The sequence below is a fragment of the Oryctolagus cuniculus genome, chromosome 6 (assembly GCF_964237555.1).
Source record: "Oryctolagus cuniculus chromosome 6, mOryCun1.1, whole genome shotgun sequence".
In the NCBI taxonomy this organism is placed as follows: Eukaryota; Metazoa; Chordata; class Mammalia; order Lagomorpha; family Leporidae; genus Oryctolagus; species Oryctolagus cuniculus.
Window position 1 is genome coordinate 27,262,411 of NC_091437.1, and position 17,934 is coordinate 27,280,344.

The 17,934-nt window shown below is 44.5% G+C and overlaps 1 protein-coding gene across 1 annotated transcript in view; it reads left to right on the forward strand.

The window, feature by feature from the left end:
* Positions 1-17,934, forward strand: part of UBE2D2 (ubiquitin conjugating enzyme E2 D2) — a 52,883-nt gene that overhangs the window by 1,999 nt on the left and 32,950 nt on the right. The gene's annotated exons all lie outside the window — the stretch shown is intronic.

Consider the following 17,934-nt stretch of genomic DNA (forward strand, 5'->3'; position numbering starts at 1 on the left):
AGAGCTGGATCGGAAGAGGAGCAGCCAGGACTCAAACCACGGCACCCATGTGGGATGCTGGCACTGCAGGCGGCGGCTTTACCTACTATGACACGATGCCAGCCCAACATTGTTTTCTATAAATTAGATTAGATCATTAGCGACATTTTTGAATTTAAAGCAAATGATAAAGAGCAGACTTTAGATAAAGTAAATCTTGTAATAGAATGAAGTGTTTGTTAAAAGAAACTTGAACTTAAAGTAAGGTCTTGGGAGTTAAAAGCAGGAGCACACTGAGGAATGTTCTCCCAAGTGAAATGTTTGTGAATAAGTATTTTAAGACTTCTAGAAGTTATTAGGTTCTAACAGAGTTTAGTGGGGAAGTTATCAACCTGAGTTGACACTTGGTTTTATTTCTGTAGAAGAATGCTCTTATTTTAAAACCTAAAGAGGATTGTGAGTACAGTGTATAGTACTTCACAGATCCAGAAATGTAGCATTTAATCTGTGCATTGATATATTGTGTTATGGATAACTGCTTTGGAGAAGAAAATAGCACTTTGATTCACAATACATATTTTAATCTAGTAATACTTGTACCCACTAATAAGATTTCTTTTGAGTTACTATCTATTTTCTAGAATTGTCTTTTTCTAAAATATACCCTTAAAAAATTTTTTTTTAGTAAAAACAAGTTTGAAAATGATAATTTGAACTTTCAAATCTCAGCATTAACCTCTTTTTCCCCCCCTGGTTTTTTTTTTATTATTTTTTATTTTTTTTTTAAAGATTTATTTATTTATTTGAAAGTCAGAGTTACACAGAGAGGAGAGGCAGAGAGAGAGGTCTTCCATCTGCTGGTTCACTCTCCAGTTGGCTGCAACGGCCAGAACTGTGCCGATCCGAAGCCAGGAGCCAGGAGCCCCTTCTGGGTCTCCCACGTGGGTGCAGGGGCCCAAGGAGTTGGGCCATCCTCTACTGCTTTCCCAGGCCACAGCAGAAAGCCGGATGGGAAGTGGAGCAGCCGGGTCTTGAACCGGCGCCCATATGGGACGCTAACACTTCAGGCCAGGGTGTCAACCCACTGCACCACAGTGCCAGCCCCTCCCCCCTGGTTTATAATCTAGAGCCATCTTCAAAGTTTGACACCTTCTGTGAGACTATCAAGAATTAGAGAAATGAGATTTATTTATGCTGTACCAGTCAAAAAGATTCTGAAAGCAAAGTGGACTTAATTGTTTTCAAACTTTTTGTATGATACTAATTTTAAGTTGATTGGCAGATACACCAGGTATAGGTAGAACCAGTCCTATCTTACCCTCAAGTCCTAGTAATGGAGCTACATTGGAATCCCCAGAAGACTTGCTTGGCTTATAAAATTACCTTGGTCAGTGGGCTTTCCTGATTATCTTTCTCTGAAGAATTTTACTTAAGTACCCTCTCAGCTTTAGATGTAATGAACTGCTACTTCTAGGCTCTAATAAAATTTTTCGAAGAAAAATCACATTTGCCATGTCAGTGTCTTTAGGAGAAAGGTGGAGTGAAAGGGAAGGACAGATCCTCCACTCGCTGGTTCACTCCCTTGTTTCTTGACGGAGGGAGTCTGCGTATGTCTGTGCATTTGGCAGTCTTAAATGCCATGCCTTTTTTTGGAAAAAGGTTTTGGTGGACTTCATTTTGATACATGTTTTAAAGTCATCTGACCTCTGTATTCAGCAGAGTATACCAAAGAGGGTGATACTGAACATACAATGCAGTCTGGGACAGGGGTTAGGATCCTCTGGGATGGTTTGTATCTTCACCAAATGGCCCTAGCCTGTTAGTTGTGAGGTTTTCTGCTGACTTTATAGTTCTTTAGCTTTGATTTTGATGTTCTGAGCGCCTGCCTCTAGCAGCACCACCCCCTTTTCCAGTTGGCTGCATCTCATCTGTTGTGGGCTAAGAAACCAGATCACGGAGCTTATTAAAATTGTGACTAAAATAAGATCCAGTAGGCTCTGTGAAAAGGGCTTCATGTGTTCTGTGAACTGTGTGGTCTCTTTGGCTGATCAGAGACTTTTTTGGCTTGTTTCCTGTTTTTTTTTTTTTTTTTTTTAACTTTTGTTATTCAGATGCAGGAGCTTCTCTTGTGTTCTTAGAGTGCCAGAATATTGAAATATAAGGTTAATTTGTGTATTCTTATGAAGGATAAAAGGCTAAAGTTAGGATACTAAAAGCTTTTTTAGAACAGTTATAGGGTTGTATACATTTTAATGGTATCCTAACTTTAAAACAGCACATGATCTTGTCTATTTCCATGATAAAGATTTTTATGGAGTGGGGGTCAACTTTGTGGCATAACGGGTAAAGCCACCTGTGACCCTGATGCCTGCCTCCCATGTGGGTACTGGTTCTATGTCCTGGCTGCTCTACTTCCGATCCAGCTCCCTGTTAAATGCACCTACTAAAAGCAACAGAAGATAGCCCAAGTATTTGGGCCCCGCCACCCAAGTAGGAAACCCAGTTGAAGCTCCTGGCTTCAGCCTGGCCCAGTGTTGGCCATTGTGGCCATCTGGGGAGTAAACCAGTGGATGGAAGATAGTGTGTGCTTGTTTTCTCTATCTTTCCCTGTCTGCGACGCTTTCAAAATAAATAATTTTTTAAAATATTTTTTTTATTTGAGAGGCAGAGTTACAGAGAGAGAGGAAGAGACAGAAAGTTCTTCCATCCGCTAGTTCACTCCTCAAATGGCCACAATGGCCGGAGCTGGGCAGATCAAAAGCCAGAAGCCTCTTCCAGGGCTCCCACTCAGGTGCAGGGGCCCAGGTACTTGGGCCATCTTCCGTTGCTTTCCCAGGCCATAAGCAAGAGAGCTGGATCTGAAGAAAAATAGCCGAGACACGAACCAGCAGGCAGGTAGAGGCTTAGCCTACTACACCACAGCGCCAGCCCCCATAAATAATCTTTAAAAAGAGGGTTTTTGGGGGGCCGGTGCTGTGGCATAGCAGGTAAAGCCACCGCCTGCAGTGCCAGCATCCTATATAGATACCAGTTTGAGTCCCAGCTGCTCCGTATCCAATCCAGCTCTCTGTTATGGCCTGGGAAAGCAGTAGAAGGAGGCCCAGAAGCTTTGGCCCCTGCTCCTGCATGGGAGACACGGAGGAAGCTCCTGGCTCCTGGCTTCGGATCAGCGCAGCTCTGGCCTCTGCCTACCTGCCACAGCGCTGGCCCCAGAAGTGTACTTCTTACCTTTCATTAGGATTTTTTTTGAGATTTATTTTATTTATTTGAAAGAGTTACAAAGAGAAGTAGAGACAGACAGACAGACAGAGAGGTCTTCCATCCACTGATTGATTCCCCAAAAAGCTGCAGTGTTCAGAGTTGAGCTGATCTGAAGCCAGGAGCTTCTTCGGCGTCTCCCACATGGGTGCAGGGGTCCATGGACTTTGGCCATCTTCCACTGCTTTTCCAGGCACATTAGCAGGGAGCTGGATTGGAAATGGAGTCATCGAAACTCCAACTGGCACCCATATGGGCCTTTAACCCACTGCACTGTGGCACAGCCCCCCATTATGATATATTTTATCTTTTTTTTAAATTTATTTATTTCAAAGAGTTATACAGAGAAGGAAGGAGAGGCAGAGAGAGAGAGAGAGAGAGAGAGAGAGAGAGAGAGATGTCTTCTGTCCACTGGTTTACTCTCTAGTTGGCCGCAATGGCTGGAGCTGTGCTGATTGGAAGCCAGGAACTTCCTCTGGGTTTTCGCATACAGGTGCAGAGGCCCACGCACTTGGGCCATCTTTCACTGCTTTACCAGGCCATAATAGAGAGCTGGATCAGAAATGGAGCAGTTGGAACTCGAACTGGCACCCGTATGGGATGTTGGCACTGCAGGTGGTGGCTTTACCTGCTAAGCCACAGCGCTGTTCCCATCAGTACCAAATTTTAAAAGATTGTTTAAGAATGTTTACTAGTGGGGGATGATGTCACATAGGGTAAAGCCACTGCCTGTGACACCCATCTGCTCCACTTCACATCCAGCTCCCTGCTAATGTGTCTGGGAAAGCGGCAGAAGATGGCTCAAGTACCTTGGCCCCATGTGGGAGACCCAGAAGAAATCTGGCTTTGGTCTGGCCCAGCCCTAACCATTGCAGCCATTTGGGGAGTGAATCACTGGTTGGAAGGTCTCTCTTCCTTTCTGTCTGTCTCTCTCCTCTCTAACTCTGCCTTTCAAATAAATAAATATTTAAAAAACAATATTGGGGGCAGCAATGGGGTATAGTGGGCTAATCCTCAACCTGTGGGGCCAGCATTCCGTATGGGCACCGGTTCATATCCTGACTGTTCCACTTCTGATCCAGCTCTCTTGTTATGGCCTGGGAAACTAATGGAGGATGGCCCAAGTGCTTTGGCCCCTGCACCCATGTGGAAGGAAGACTTGAAGAAATTCTTGGTTCCTGGCTTTTGATTTGCCCAGCTCTGGCTGTTGTGGCCATTTGGGGAGTGAACCAGCGGATGGAAGACCTCTCTGTCTCTCCCTTTCTCTGTAACTGTCCCTCTCAAATAAATAAATAATAGTTAAACAATGTTTACTAGAGATATGGTATCATATTTCATTAATGTTGAGGTAACAATTGAGTGAATTCCTATCAGAATGATGATATAAGTTAGCAGATAATCCTGTGGAGTACTGGGAATTTAACATAATGCATGGTTGATTGAAGATGATTATTTAAATCATACTTATTTTAGAATGTAAACTTTCTTATGGAGGACAAGTTTCTCTTTTTCTTGTTTTTTTTTTTTTTATTATTATTCCATTAGTAAAGGATTCTGCGTTTTATAAAAGTTCATGGAATTGAGGAACTTTTTATGGCTCTATTTTTGTCTCTCAGTGTGATATACTGTACTGCTGACCAGTAAGGAGGAGTTTCTGACAAGGTCCAATTCCGAATATTGTAGTCCACAGAGACATGGCTGCTAAAATATCCTAGGCAGTTCCGAGGATAGGAATACTTGACTCATGCCCGATGCTGCCAGGAACCTCTGCTGCCTCATCTTGGAAATGCAGCAGCGCACTTGTTTTCTCTATAGAAAAAAGTGTTGATGGTTAGGTTCCCAGGCTAACCTTCAAAATACGAAACTATAACATGGGGGAATAAAGTACCTTTGGTCTTCTGTCTACAGAGTTAAGTGAGGTTTCAAGTCATAGAATCATTAAATGTTAGCACTGTAACACGTCTCAGTTTCTGCCTGAGAAGACCATGTGACTTACTTAGTAAGCCTAGGGCTGGATTAGGAATCTGAATTTCTTGACTGTGTTCAGTGTCTTTTCTGGTAAGTCAAATACTACCCTTTCATAGCTGTTAGATATGTAAAGCCAGGGGGTAACCCCTTTCTTCTTTTGTTCAAAAAGTTGGATATCTTCAGTATGTACTAGAAGACTTTACTCAACTTCCCATCATATCATTGTTGAGATGTCCTTGAACTCCTTTAATGTTATGCAAATTTGTATGCTCTGCTGTCCTTCATATTTGTTTTGTCAGAGTCAAATTTTTTTTTAAATCTCTGCAAAAATTATGAACCATTGTCCTTTTTTTTTGTTTCAAAGATTTTATTTATGTATTTGAAAGGTAAAGTTACAGACAATGAGAAGGAGAGACAGAGAGAAAGGTCCTCCATCCGCTAGTTCACTCCCCAAATGGCCGCGATGGCCAGAGCTGGACCGATCTGAAGCTAGAATCCAATAGCTTCTTCTGGATTTCCCATGCAAATGCAGGGGCCTAAGCACTTGGGAGGATCTTCTACTGCTATCCCAGGCCATAGCAGAGAGGTGGATCAGAAAGAGAGGTGGATCAGAAGAGGAGCAACCAGGATTTGAACTGGTGCCTATATCGGGTACTGGTGCCACAAGTGGAAGATTAACCTACTGTGTCACAGTGCCGGTCCCTGTCCTATCTTTTTTTTTTTTTTTTTTTTTTAAGATTTATTTATTTGAAAGTCAGAGGTACACAGAGAGAGGAGAGGCAGAGAGAGAGAGAGGTCTTCCATCCGCTGGTTCACTCCCCAGATGGCCGCAATGGCGGGAGCTGCACCGATCCGAAGCCAGGAGCTTCTTCTGCGTCTCGCATGTGGGTGCAGGGGCCCAAGGACTTGGGCCATCTTCTACTGCTATCCCAGACCATAGCAGAGAGCGGGATTGGAAGTGGAGCGTCTGGGTCTCAAACCGGCGCCCATATGGGATGCCGGTACTTTAGGCCAGGACATTAACCCGCTGCACCACAGCACCGGCCCCGTCCTTTCCTCTTAAACACTGGTTTTATCTATCTCAGGAGATAACCGCAGTCCCTATTGTAAGAGAAAACGAGAATCTTACATGTGAATTCTTTTGAATTTCCTTTCAGTCATTAAAAAAACCCAACAAATTCCAGCCACCATTTTTAGAATCCTTACTATGTCAGGAATTACTGAGTCTTCAGCAGTTCTATGACAATTCTGAAAATTCCAATTTATGTGTCAAAATGATGACTTGAAGCAGTAAACAAACTTGTCCAAGATTGTATGGTTATGGTAGGAAGAGCCAGGATTCAGATGCTGGTATTCTTGACTGCAGAACCAGTAGCTCTGCAGATTTACCATCTGTTTTCCCCTTTTGTCTCTGGAGAAGCTCTTCTTTTCTCTTTGCTAAATGATTGCTTTCCATCCTAGTCTTAATTCCAGGTCCTTGCTCTCTAGTAACTGTCCTTGCAGCACCCAAGGATTTCCCTTCATCCTAAAAGAAAGCACAAGATGAAAAAAAATTTTTTTTAAAGATTTATTTATTTATTTGAAAGGCAAAGACAGAGAGAAATCTTCCATCTGCTGGTTCACTCCCCAAATGGCTGAGACAGCCAGGGCTGGGTCAGGCCAAAGCCAGGAGCTTCTTCCTGGTCTCCCACACAGGTACAGGGGCCAATTCTGCTGCTTTCCCAGGCCATAGCAGGGAGCTGGATTGGAAGTGGAACAGCCAGGTCTCGAACTGGTGCCCATATGGGATACTGGCACTGTGGGCTGCAGCTTCACCCACTACACCACAGCGCCAGCCCAGCACAAGAAAATTCTAAACTATCCATTCCCTCCCCGACTAGAGCTGCTTCTTTCCTTTACTTTATCCCTTCCATCTCTGATATTTCAGTGCCAATGTTCTTGAAAGAATAGTCTATTTGCTGTTATGAAGCTGTTCAGTAAGGTCACTGATGATTACTAAATTGCCAAATTCAGTAGATGCCTCAGTTTTTAATAGTTATCATGGTTGTCACTCATTTCCCTTAGCTTCTGGCAAGTTTCTTTCTTTTCCTCCCTTGTGTCTAGTGTTTCTCAACTTTATTAGGATACTTTAGGCTAGTATGATTGATGGAATACAAACAAAAATTCATGAAATAATGCACATTTTTAACCGTGTTAGCATAAATTATCTCAGATTAATTAAAATATTTAACCAAATATCATAAGTAAAAGAAATGATTAAAAACAGTATAAAAAGGAAGCAATTTTTATTTTGTTATAAGGTAACATTAACTTTTTAAGAACAGTATTTTCCTTACATAGTAAAAATCATTATCAGGTGCTGCATTAAATATAATTGTTATTTTCTTTAGAGTATAAAATGGAGATTTTTTTTTTCCAAACAATGTAAAATACATAGACTGCATATTTTGTAGTATTATGTTAGGCCGTTGCTGACAATTGCTCACTGTAAATAGGTCATCCAATATTCTAAAAATTAAGTCTGCTTTATTCATGTTAATTGAAAACAAAATTTTGAACAAAAAATATAGCCTCATTAATTACTATAATGCATATTAGTATCTCATGGAAAATGGTGCTGTAATTGAAACAGTTCTATCTGATCTTTCTCAAGTCATTTTCTTTTGTTTTTTAAGTAGTTTTTTTTTTTAAAGATTTATTTATTTATTTGAAAGTCAGAGTTACACAGAGAGGAGAGGCAGAGAAAGAGAGAGATCTTCCATCCGGTGGTTCACTCCCCAATTGGCCGCAATGCCACAACAGCCAGAGCTGCGCCAATCTGAAGCCAGGAGCCAGGAGCTTCCTCTGGGTCTCTCCTGTGGGTGCAGGGGCCCCGTCCTTGGACCATCTTCTACTGCCTTCCCAGGCTATAGCAGAGAGCTGGATCAAAGAGGAGCAGCTGGGACTAGAACTGGCGCCCATATGGGATGCCGGCGCTTCGGGCCAGGGTGTTAACCAGCTGAGCCACAGCACCAGCCCCAAGTAGTTTTCCTTATACAGAGAAGGTCTTCTCACCCCACCCCTTACCTACTCCTAAATAAAAAAAAAAAAAAAAAAAAAAAATTGAAAAGCAGAATGACAGAGAGAAGGGGACAATCTTTTTTTTTTTTTTTTTTTTTTTTTGACAGGCAGAGTGGACAGTGAGAGAGAGACAGAGAGAAAGGTCTTCCTTTGCCGTTGGTTCACCCTCCCTCCCTCCAATGGCTGCCGCGGCCAGCGCGCTGCAGCCGGCGCACCACGCTGATCCTAAGGCAGGAGCCACGTGCTTATCCTGGTCTCCCACGGGGTGCAGGGCCCAAGCACTTGGGCCATCCTCCACTGCACTCCCTGGCCACAGCAGAGAGCTGGCCTGGAAGAGGGGCAACCGGGACAGAATCCGGCGCCCCGACCGGGACTAGAACCCGGTGTGCCGGTGCCGCAAGGCGGAGGATTAGCCTAGTGAGCTGCGGCGCCGGCTGTGGACAGACAATCTTAAATCCACTGGTTCACTCCCCAGATGGCTGCAATGGCCAGGCTGAAGCCAGGAACCAGGAACTCCATCCAGGTCTCCCACATGGGTGGCAGGGGCCCAAGCAGTTGGGCCATCTTCTGTTGCCTTCCTAGGTATGTTAGCAAAGAGCCTAATTCGAAGCAGAGCAGCTAGGATCCAGATTGGCATTCTGATATGGGGTGTCTGGCCCCTCCTCTTCAATTCTTTATTTATTCATACTTAAAGACCCAGCAGAAAGAACTTCTGGGAAGCTTGTCTCAAGAATATAAACAGTTGAAGTTCCACTGTAGAGATAGAGAGAGAAAGAGCTTCCATCCTCTGGTTCACTCCCCAAATGGCTGCAACTGCTGGGCTGATCCAAAGCCAGGAGGTCTCCCACGTGAGTACAGGGGCCCAAGTAATTGGGCCATCTTATGCTGCTTTCCCAGGCACAATGGCAGGGAGCTGCATCAGAAGTGGAGCAGCCAGGACTGGAGATGGTACCCTGTGGGGAGCAACCTGGACTAGACTAAGTTGCTGGAATTGAGACTTATTCTATGCATCTGCTCTCCCACAATATGGCGCTGGGAGAGGAAGAAGCAGCTTCTACACAGCTGCCTCCAGTTCAGCCAATAAACTGTAGGACTTGCTCCTGATTGGAGGAGAGCAGCGTACTCGGCGTGTGGGCAGCCGAGTTGGGATTGGCAGAGGAGGACTATAAAGGAGGAGAGAGACGGCATGCACGAGGAACATCTAAGGGGAACATCTGAAGGAACACCTGTGCAGCCCCCGAGAGAGCCGGCCGGCGGTGTGCCGCTCCCCCGCGGAAGTGGGGAATGTGGTAGGGGGAACCGCCCTTCCACGGAGGTGGAAGGGACGGTAGCCAACCCGGGAAGAACCAGCAGTACCCATATGGGATACTGGTATCACAAGCGGCGGACTTACCCACTACACCACAGTGCCGGCCATTGTAGATGTGATTAATTAGTATTATTCCCTCCACACTGAGCTGAGCTCTCCTGGTAAAAGCCTTTGTTTTATTTGTATTTACAGTACCTGGTGCATAGTAGATATTTAGTGTTTGCCAGCAACATTCAGTGAATGTCAGCATCAAGTGTTGTACTTACTAACTCATACTTTAATTATGACCTTAGGCACTCACTTCACTAATTTTCTTGAGCCTCAGCTTCCTTGCCTGTAGAATGGAGATTATGTCACATATCCAGCAAGCTTGTGAAGATTAGGAATGAAAATGCTTGACACTTATGGAGTATATTAAGAGTATTTTTTGTTGTTACAGTTACTTATTTGAAAGGCAGGGTGACAGAGAGAGAAATCTTCCTTTAGCTCTTTATTCTTCAAATGCCTGGAACAGCTGGGGCTGAACAGGCTGATGCCAGGAACCAGGGGTGGTGGGGACCAAGTACTGGGATCATCTGCTGTTTTCCCAGGCACATCAGCAGGAAGATGGATTGGAAGCAGAGTAGCTAGGACTTGAACCTATGCTGTGGTAGGCTGGCATCCAGTAACAACTTAATTTTTTTTTTTTTAAGGATTTTATTTATTCATTTATTTGAGAGAGAGTTACAGACAGTGAGAGGGAGACAGAGAGAAAGGTCTTCTATCTGCTGGTTTACTCCCCAAATGGCTGCAACAGCTGGAGCTGCGCCGATCCGAATCCAGGAGCCAGGAGCTTCTTCTGGGACTCCCACACGGGTGCAGGGGCCTAAGGACTAAGGACATTTTCTACTACTTTCCCAGGCCATAGCAGAGAGCTGGATTGGAAGAGGAGTAGCTGTGACTAGAACCAGCGCCCATATAGCATGCTGGCGCCACAGGTGGAGGATTAACCTGTGCCACGGCGCCACCCCAAAAATTTAATTTCTGAACCACACATCTGCCCCTCTTTATTTCAGGGGAGGCTGCCAGTTTGATTCCTCATTGACCCAAAATATTTATTTATTTATTTTATTTATTATTATTATTATTTTTTTTTTTTGACAGGCAGAGTGGACAGTGAGAGAGAGTGACAGAGAGAAAGGTCTTCCTTTTTGCCGTTGGATCACCCTCCAGTGGCTGCCACGGCCGGTGTGCTGTGGCTGGCGCACCGCGCTGATCCGAAGCCAGGAGCCAGGTGCTTCTCCTGGTCTCCCATGCGGGTGCAGGGCCCAAGCACTTGGACCATCCTCCACTGCCCTCCTGGGCCACAGCAGAAAGCTGGACCGGAAGAGGAGTAACCGGGACTAGAACCCGGCGCCCATATGGGATGCCGGCACCACGGATGGAGGATTAACCAAGTGAGCCATGATGCCAGCCCATGGAAGACCTTTTTGTCTCTCCACCCTCTCTCTGACTCTACCTCTCAAATAATCTTAAAAAAAAAAAAAAAAAAAAAGTGATATGTGATCCAATAAAATTCCTCAAAACCTCAGAATATTAAATTTTGGGGGGGCCGGCACTGTGGCATAATGGGTAAAGCCACCACCTGTACTGTTGGCCTCCCATATGTGTGCTGGTTCAAGTCCTGGCTGCTCCACTTCCAATCCAGCTCTCTGCTATGGCCTGGGAAAGCAGTAGAAGATGGCCCAAGTGCTTGGGCCCCTGCACCAGTGTGGGAGACCTGGAGGAAGCTCCTGGCTTCTGATTGGCACAGCTCTGGCCGTTGCAGCCAACTGGGGAGTGAACCAGTGGATGGAAGACCTCTCTTTCTCTCTGCCTCTCCTCTCTCTGTGTAACTCTTTCAAATATATAAATAAAATTTTTTTTTGACAGAGTTAGAAAGGTCTTCCTTCTCCGTTGGTTCACCCCCTAAATGGCCACTAAAAATTTAATAAATATAATAAAAAAAGACTATTGGGTATGATTGACAAAACTCCAGTGGAGTCTGAGGATCAGCTAGCATCAAGGTATGAACATAAATCTCCTAATTTTGGTGGCTGTAATATGATTATGTATAAAAATATACTTGCTTCTAAGAAATCTTAATTAAAGTGTCTTGGGTTGGAGCCAGCTTTGTGATAAAGTGAGTAAGGCTGCCTCCTGCAACACCTGCAACCCACATGGGTGCTGGTTTGAGTCCCTGCTAATGCACTTGGGAAAACAGTAGATGACCCAAGTGCCTGGGCACATGCACCCATGTGGGAGACCCAGAAGAGGCATCTCTGGCTCAAGTCTTAGTCACTGGGTCATTTGAGAGTGTACTACTGGATGGAAGACCTCTCTGTCCCTCCCTAACTTTGCCTTTAAAATAAATAAATATTTTTAAAAGATTTATTTATTTATTTATTTGAAAGTCAGAGTTACACAGAGAGAGAAGGAGAGGCATATAGAGAGAGGTCTTCCATCCACTGGTTCACTCCTAAGATGGCCGCAATGGCCGGAGCTGCGCCGATCCAAACCCAGGAGACAGGAACCTCCTGCAGGTCTCCTACGCGGGTGAATGGGCCCAAGGACTTGGGCCATCTTGTACTGCTCTCCCAGGCTGTAGCAGGGCGCTGGATCGGAAGTGGAGCAGCTGGGAAACGAACTGGTGCCCATATGGGATGCCGGCACTGCAGGCTGTGGCTTTACCCGCTACACCACAGCCCCAGCCCCTAAATTTTTTTTTTTAAAGTATTTTGGGTCCCTGCACCCACATGGGAGACCAGGAGAAGCACCTGGCTCCTGGCTTTGGATCGGAGCAGCGCCAGCTGTGGCGTCCATTTGGGGAATGAACCAATGGAAGGAAGACTTTTCTGTGTCTCTCTCACTGTCTGTAACTCTATGTGTCAAAAAAATAAATAAATAAATAAATAAAGCAAATTAAAAAAAAAAAGAAAAAGGTCTTCCATTCACTGGTCCACTCTTCAAATAACTTCAATGACTGCGGCTGGGCCGGGAGATCATCTGGGTTTCCCATGTGAGTGCAGGGGCCCAGTCACTCAGGCCATCTTCTACCTGCTTTCCCAGGCCATAGCAGAGAGCTGGATCAAAAGAAGCAGCACCTGGCTCCTGGCTTCGGATCGGTGCAGCGAGCCGGCCGTAGCAGCCATTTGGGGGGGGTGAACCAACGGAAAAGGAAGACCTTTCTCTCTCTCTCTCTTTCACTCACTGTCTAACTCTGTCTGTCTGTCTGTCTCTGTGTGTGTGTGTGTGTGTATATATATAAATATATATATAAAAGAGGAACTGCCGGGAGTCAAACTGGCATCCATATGGGATGCCGGCACCGCAGGCAGAGGTTTAGTCTACTATGTCACAGTGTCAGCCCCATCATCTGTCACTTTTTTAAAAAGATTTATTTACTTGAGAGATAGAGTTAGAGACAGAGAGATGTAGAGACACAGAGAAAGGTCTTCCATCTGCAGGTTCACTCCCCAAATGGCCGCAATGGCTAGAGCTGGGCCGATCCAAAGCCAGGAGCCAGTATCATCTTCTGGATCTCCCACGCAGGTGTGGGTGCCCAAGGACTTGGGCCGTCTTTTGCTGCTTTCCCAGGCTATAGCAGAGAACTGGATCAGAAGTGGAGCAGCCAGGACTCGAACTGGTGGCCCTGTGTGATGCCAGCACTGCAGGCAGTGGCTTTACTGGTGATGCCACAGTGCCAGCCCCGTAACTCTACCTTTCAAAGAAATGATAAATCAATCCTTAAAAATGTTTTAAAATTTAAAAATATTAAAAATTTTTTTTGAAAGGTAGAGCACTGCACGCATGGGCTTAGCTTACTATGCCACAGTGCCGGCCCTGAATCATCTGTCATTTTGTTTGTGGTTTCATTAACTCCGTTTTCTCTTCTCCCCTTTAAAAAAAATTTTATTTGGGAGAGAGGGGACACACTCACACATCTGTCAGCTTCACTCCCCAAATGCCTGCAGCAGCTGAGTCTGGTCTGATGTGAAGCCAGGTACCAGTAACTCAATTCAGCTTTCCCATCTGGGTGACAGTAAACCAGTTAGATGAACCATCACTGCTGCTCCCAGGGCCTGCATTGCCCTGAAACTGGAGTCAGTAACTGGTACTAGGTATTGACTGAGATACTCTGGTATTGTTTGTGGCCATCTTAATGGGTTTTATGACCACTGGGCTAGATGCCTGTCCCCATGTTCTCCTTTTTAATGAACTTTATATTGCCTGTTGGACTTCCTTGCCCCTCTTGCTGTCTGTATAGATTTGTATATTTTGAAAGTTTTATATAAATGGAATCATACAATGTGTGGCTTTTTGCGCCTGGCTTCTTTCATTTAGCAGTGTTTTCATGGTTCATTAATGTTATAGTATGTCAGTATTTCATTTATTTTCATGGCTGAATAATACTCCATTGTATGGATATACCACATTTTCTTTTTGCATGTATCAGTTGAGTTGATTTCACTTTTATAGCTACTAAGAATGATGCTGCCCTTGAACATTGGTTTTGTATGAACATGTTTTTATGTTTCCTCTAATAGAAGCCTAAGCTTCTATTAGACTGCCAGTCTGTCTGACTCAGCGACTAGCAGCACATGAGATTTCCAGTTTTTCCATTTCAACACCATTGGTCTTATTTTCTTTTTTAAAGATTTATTTGTTTATTTTTAAAAAGTGTTTTTTGTTTTGTTTTGTTTTGTTATTCATTAGAGAGGCCTAGTGACAGAGAGGGGGATCTGCTGATTCAGTCCCCAAATAGCCATGGCACTTCAAGCTGGTCCAGGCTGAAGGCAGGAGCCAGGAGCCAGGAACTCCATCTGGGTCTTCCCTGTGGGTTGGAGGGGCCCAAGGACTTGGGCCATCTTCTGCTGTTTTCCCAGGCCACAGCAGAGAGCTGGATGGGAAGAGGAGCGTTCGGGACTAGAACTGGCGCCCATATGGGATTCCAGCGCTTCAGGCCAGGGCATTAACCCGCTGTGCCACAGCGCCAGCCCCACAAACATTTCTTAAGTTTTAAATTGTGTGTACTGTTGTGAATTGAATGAAATTGCTTGATGAATCTGTGTCCTGCTCTGTCCACCTGAGATGTGAATTGTTCCTTTGGTTAAGGATACCCATACTTTGCATGCCACCTCTCATAAGATTAGTCACTTAGCTGGTGTCTATTATTAAAACCGTCATGATGCTGCAGTGCTTGTATTCAGCTACCAGTGTACCTGCCTCATTCATCTCACTGCAGCTCATCATAGTAGGCATTGTATCATATCACCAGAAGGGTGAGTATAGTAAAATAAAATACTGTGAAAGAGTCTACCTTCACATAACTTTTTATCACAAACTATTTATAATTGTTATATTTTATTAATGTTGGTATTAATTTCCTATTATAAATTATTATTTTAAAAATTATTATAAATCATAATTTATAAATTAAACTTCACCATACGTGTGTATACATAGGGGAAAAGTATATATAGGGTTCAGTATTCTTTACTATTTCCAGCATCTACCAGGGATCTTGGAATGGATTCCCTGCAAATTAGGGGTTCTACTGTGTTTGCAACATTTTTCTCCCATTCTATAGGTTGCCTCTTACTTTCTTCATGGATATGAAGAAATTAAAATTTTTGAGTCTTATTTATTTGAAAGTCATAGTTAAGGTGAATAGGTGTTGGAGGAGATCGTCCTTCTCCAAATGGCTGCAATGGCCATGGGTTGGCTCAGGTGGGAACCAGGAGCCAGGAGTTTGATCTGTATCTCTCCAGTATGAGTGTCAGGGACCCAGGCACCCTGGCCATTCTCTGCTGCTTTCCCAGGCACAATAGCAGGGCTCTTGGTTCTAAGTAAAGCAACCAGGACTCAAACTGGTGCTCATGTGGGATGCTGGTGTCCCAGGCAGTAGTTTAACTTGATGTGCACAACACTGGGCCCAGAAATCTTAAATTTTGGTGTTTAGTTTACTTCGTTTTTCTTCTGCTTTTGTGCTTTTGGTGTCATATCTAAGAAGCCATTACCTAACAGAGTTTGGAACCTATTTTTTCCCTAAGAGTTTCATAGTTTAAATATTTATTTATATCTAAAGATTTTCTTATTTATTTGAGAGGCAGAGTTACAGACAGAGGGAGGGAGGGAGAGAAAGAGAGAGATCGATCTTCCATCTGCTGGTTCCCTTCCCAGGTGGCCGTAATGGCCAGAGCCAGGAGCTTCTTCTGGTCTCCCACGCAGGTGCAGGGGCCCAAGCACTTGGGCATCTTCTGCTTTCTTAGGCAATTAGCAGAGAGCTGGATCGGAAGAGGAACAACTGGGGCACAAACTGGTGCCCATATGGGATGCTGGCACCACAGACAAAGGCTTAACTTACTATACCACAGCGCTGGTCCCTATAGTTTAAATTTTTTTTTAAGTCTTAGATACAATTTTTTTTTCTGATTTGTTTTTATTGTGCTAAAGTACATGTAACAGAATTTGCTATCTTAACCATTTTTAAGAATTCAGTTCAGGGGTAATCAGTGCTTTCATACTTTTTTTTTTTTTTTTTTTTTTTTTGACAGGCAGAGTGGACAGTGAGAGAGACAGAGACAGAGAGAAAGGTCTTCCTTTACTGTTGGTTCACCCTCCAGTGGCCGCTGCGGCCAGCACGCTGCAGCCGGTGCACCGCGCTGATCCGAAGCCAGGAGCCAGGTGCTTCTCCTGGTCTCCCATGTGGGTGCAGGGCCCAAGGATTTGGGCCATCCTCCACTGCACTCCCTGGCCATAGCAGAGAGCTGGCTTGGAAGAGGGGCAACCAGGACAGAATCCGGCACCCCGACCGGGACTAGAACCTGATGTGCCGGTGCTGCAGGCAGAAGATTAGCCTATTGAGCTGCGGCGCCGGCCAGTGCTTTCATACTGTTATGCAACTATTACTACCACCCATATGTAGAACACTTCTCATATTTTAAAATAAAATTATTTTTTTAAAGATTTATTTTATTTGAAAGAGAGGTAGAGACAAATAGAGGAATGTCTTCGATCCACTGGTTCACTCCCAAATGATGACAATAGCCAGAGCTGAGCCGATCTGAAACCAGAAGCCAGGAGCCTCTTCCAGGTCTCCCACATGGGTGCAGGGGTCCAAAGATTTGGACCATTCTCCGCTGCTTTCCCAGGCATATTAGCAGGGAGCTGGATGGAAAGTGCAGCAGCTGGGACTTCAACCAGCTCCCATACAGGATGCCAGTGCTGCAGGCTGAGGCTTTAAACTGTTGCACCACAGCATTGGCCCCAAAACTGAAATTCTATAGCCTGTACCCCACCCCTGCCACGTGCAATGATTATTCTACTTTCCGTGTCTATCTTTTGACTTCTATAGGAATCTCAAATGGAAATCACTTGATATTTTTGTGACTGGCTTATTTCATGCAATTGATTTTTAGAATTTCCTATCTTTAAAGGCTGTATACTATTAAATTTCTTGTGTATAGCCCATCTTGCCTATCCCTTTCTGTCTGTTGATGGATACTTGTGTTACTTTTGTAGTTTAGCTATTGTGAGTAATACTGTTATGAATACATGTGTTTTTGAGATTCTACTTTCAATTCTTTTGTTTATATACCCAGAAGTGTGATTGCTGGATCATGTAGTCATTCTACATTTAAGAAAATCTTTATTTTATTTTTAATTATTTGAATGACAGAGGGGGATAGACAGAGACAGAGATCTCTCTGTTGGTTCACTCCCCAAATACCTGAAACAGCTGGGGCTGGGCCAGGAGCCAGGAATTCAATCCAGGTCTTCCATGTGGGTGGCAAGGACCCAGCTGCTTGAACCATCACCTGCTGCCTCTCAGGGTGCCCATTAGCAGGAAGCTAGAATAGGGATCAGAGCTGGAATTCTAAGTCAGGCATTGATTATGGGATGTGGGAATCCCAAGTAGCATCGTAACCACTGTGCACAACACTTGTCCCTATCTGTAACTTTTGAGGAGCTGCAATACTGGTTTCCATAGTGACTGTACCATTTTTTTTCATTTATGCCAGCAGTGCACAAGGATCCCACTTTTCTCTACATTCTTGCCAACACTTCCTTTTTTTTTTTTTTTTTTTTTTTTTTTGGTTACCGTCCTGGGGCTGGCACTAAGGAGTAGCAGGTGCAGGTGAAGCTGCTGTCTGCAGCATTGGCATCCTATATGGGTGCCAGTTCGAGTCCTAGCAGCTCCACCTCCCACCTAGATCTCTGCTAATGTGCCTGGGAAGGCAGCAGAAGATGGCCCAAGTGCTTGGGTCCCCGTACCCATGTGGGAGACCTGGATGAAGCTCCTGGCTTCAGCCTGGCCCAGCCCTGGCCATTATGGCCAT